A 3,957-nucleotide genomic window follows, 5' to 3' on the forward strand; every position below is an offset into this window, starting at 1 on the left:
TGTCCTGCTCAACATGATATGCTCAGTACCTGGCACCTAGCAGGCATTCACTAAAACAAAGAATAGGTGAGTGGGTGGATAAATCGTCCAACAGAAAAAGTAAATTGAAGTTAAAGTTCCGGGAGATCTACCCCCTTCAGTAGCTGCAGGCTGATGACTTGCTGACGGCAGATAAATATGTAGCTATGACATGTAACTGAACAGGGACCTCTAGCAAAGATCTCTTGTATCAAAGTTCAAGCAAACATTTGTGTACCAAACAATTTAAAGACATACTATAAAGCCATTCACGTGATGAATTATGGAACAACTATATAATGAAATACCACTCAACAAATAAAAGGAACAAAAACAACAGATTTCTGTATATTAATTTTGTATCCTGCAACTTACTGAATTTATTTAATAGTTCTAATAGTTTTTTGATGGCGTCCTTAGGATTTTCTATATATATTATTATGTCATCTGCAAATAGTGACAGTTTTACTTCTTCCTTTCAAATTTGGATTCCTTTTATTTCTTTTTCTTGCCTGATTGCTGTGGCTAGAATTTCCAATATTGTGTTGAATAAGATAGCAACAGTGGGCATCTTTGTCTTCTTCCTGATTTTAGCGGAAAGGCTTTCAGCTTTTCACCATTGAGTATGATGTTGTATCTAGGTTTGTTGTAGACAGGCTTTATTATGTTGAGGTATGTTCCTTCTATACCCACTTGGTTGAGAGTTTTTATCATAAATGAGTGTTGAATTTTGTCAAAAGCTTTTTCTGCATCTATTGAGATGATCATATGATTATTATTCTTCAGTTTGTTAATGTGGTGTATCACATTGATTGATTTGCAGATATTGAACCATCCTTCCATCCCTGGGAAAATCCCACTTAATCATGGTGTATGATTCTTTTAATGTATTGTTGAATTCAATTTGCTAATATTCTGTTGAGGATTTTTGCCTCTACGTTCATCAGTGATATTGGGCCTGTAATGTTCTTTTTTGTGTGGAATCTTTGTCTGGTTTTGGTGTCAGGGTGATGCTGGCCTCATAGAATGCATTCAGAAGCATTCCTTCCACTTCCGGTTTTTGCAGTAGTCTGAGAAAGATGGGTGTCAAGTCTTCTCTAAATGTTTGGTAGCTACTGAGTCAGGCCAGACCCCAGCCCTACCTCCATGTGTACCCACAGAGCCTGCAGCTGCTATTGCTGGACCTGCCCCACCCACTGGAGCACCAGTAATATGCTCATATATCCCTCAGGCACTGAGTTCACAAACCCACCAGCAGAACATAAATCTACAGATTACATAGCCACTGGGACACAGCTCAGATTTCAGCCCTGCTTCCGAAGTCACGAGGCCCCTAGGGATTGGCTTGGATTTTAGCTCCACCTCCATGTGTGGACAACCCGCCAGCGCTTGCGTGCTCCCAGAGCTCGTGGAGGTGGAGCTGCGCCTGCTGTGAGAATGAGTTTGCTATGACGGGCCCCAACCCTCCCTTCGAGTGTGTGTGTTACCAATGAGACTTTAATGGCGGACCTGGGCTCCTTCCTGTGCCCACCTCCAGTTGGGGTTTGGACCACACTCCAGCCCCTTCAGGCTGTCTCCACACAGCCAACCCCAGTCCTCTCCCTGGTTCTGTCCTCTGAAGCCCAAGTTTTGGCACCCAGACCCTGCACACACCAGTAAATGCACATCTTGGGCTGAAGGGTGCAGGAATGTGGCAGGACCCTCTGCTAGTCTCTCTCTGTTCTGCCTGCTACAAGCTGGCTGCTGTGCTCTCCTCTGAGCCTCTGAAGCTCCCTTTCAGTTCCGACTGATCTCCCAACTGTTAAAAGGGGTTCCCAGGGTAAAGGAAACTTTCCTCTTTCACAACTCCCTCCCAGGGGTGCAGGTCCCATCCTGATTCCTTTTTCCTTTTCTTTCACCCTACCCAGTTATGTGGTGATATTTTTTGCAATTTTCGTTCTATGAGAACTTCTGCCAGCATTCAGCAGTTATTCTGTGAGAATTGTTCCACATGTAGATGTATTTTTGATGTATTTGTGGGAGGAGGTGAGTGAGTTCCACATCCTTCTATTCCTCCATCTTGATCCAGCCCCCTCAAGTCTTTCCTGTTCTGTTCCTTTGGGTGGAATGTTATATATATATCTATGAAATCCGTCTGGTATAACGTATCATTTAAGGCCACTGTTTCCTTATTGATTTTCTGTCTGGATGATCTGTCCGTTGATGTAAATGGGGTATTAAAGTCCCCTACTATTATCGTGCTACTGTTAATCTTTCCCTTTGGGTTTGTTAATATTTGCTTTATGTATTGAGGTGCTCCCAATCTTTTTGGATTGGCCCCTTTGTCATTATGTATTGTCCTTCTTCGTCTCTTGTTACAGTCTTTGTTTTAAAGTCTATTTTGACTGATATAAATATTGCAACCCTGGCTTTCTTTGGGTTTCTGTTTACATAGAATACCTTTTCAATCCCCTCACTTTGTCTGTGTGTGTCTTTAGATCTGAAGTAAGTCTCTTGTAGGCATATATGGTTCTTTTTTTTTTTTTCCATCTTACCAGCCACTCTATGTCTTGATTGGAGCATTTAGTCTATTTACATTAAAGTAATCATTGATAGGTTCATACTTATTGCCATTTTGTTCATTGTTTTCTTTTTGTTTTTGTAGTTCTTTTTTGTTCCTTTCTTCTTCTTTTGGTCTTTTCCCTTGTGATTTGATGACTATCTTTAGTGTTATGTTTGGATTCCTTTCTCTTTTGTGTATGTGTATCTATTATACACTTCTGGTTTGCAGTTACCATGAGATTCATATATAACAACATATCTTTTTTTTTTAAGTTGATGATCTCCTAGGTTCAAATGCATTCTAACAACCCTGCATGTTTACTCCTTCCTCACAACGTTTGATATTTTGGTGTCATATTTTACATCTTTTTGTTTTGTAGATCCCTTTACTACTTATTGGGATATAAATGATTGTATTACTTTTGTCTTTTAACCTTACTACTAGCTTTATAAGTGGTTGATCTATTACCTTTACTGTATGTTTGCTTTTACCAATGAGAATTTTTCACTTTGTAATTTTCATATTTCTGGTTGTGGCCTTTTCTACTTAGAGAAGTCCCTTTAACATTCCCGCAAAACCAACTTAGTGGTGCTGAACTCCTTTAGGTTTTGCTTGTCTGTAAAACTGTTTATCTCTCCTCCAACTTTGAATGACAGCCCTGCCAGGTAGAATGTTCTTGGTTATAGGTTTTTTTCCTTTCATCACTTTAGATATATTGTGCCACTTCCTTCTGGCCTGCAAAGATTATGCTGAAAAGTCAGCTTATAGTCTTATGGGAGTTCCTTTATACATAACTAGTTGCTTTTCTCTTGCTGCTTTTAAGATTCTCTCTTTAATTTTTGCCATTTTAATTACAGTATGTTTTGGTGTGGACCTCTTTGGGTTCCTCTTCTTTGGAACTGTCTGTGCTTCTTGGACCTGAATTTTTTTTCCTTTCCCAGGTTAGGGAAGTTTTCAGTTACTGTTTCTTAAAGTAAGTTCTCTACCACTTTCTCTCTCTCTTCTCCTTATGGGACCTCTACAGTGCAAATGTTAGTATGCTTTATGTTGTCCCAGAGAGCTCTTAAGTGTTCCTCATTTTTTTTAAATTCTTTTTGTGTGTGTGTGATATCCACTACTTTGTCTTCCACTGATCTGTTCCTCTGTACCATCTAATCTACCATTGATTCCTTCCAGTGTGTTTTTTATTTCAGTTATTATATTCTTCAGCTCTGTTTGTTTCTTCTTTGTATCTTCTAACTCTTTGTTGAAATCTCATTGTGTTCATCCATTCTTCTCCCGAGTTCATTGAGCATCTTTATGATCTGTAGCTTGAACTCTTTATCAGGTAGATTGCATATCTCCTCTTCACTTAGTTCTTTTACTGAGGTTTTGTCTTGTTTCTTCATTTGTAACAT

Source organism: Lagenorhynchus albirostris, chromosome 5, assembly GCF_949774975.1.
Source record: "Lagenorhynchus albirostris chromosome 5, mLagAlb1.1, whole genome shotgun sequence".
NCBI lineage: Eukaryota > Metazoa > Chordata > Mammalia > Artiodactyla > Delphinidae > Lagenorhynchus > Lagenorhynchus albirostris.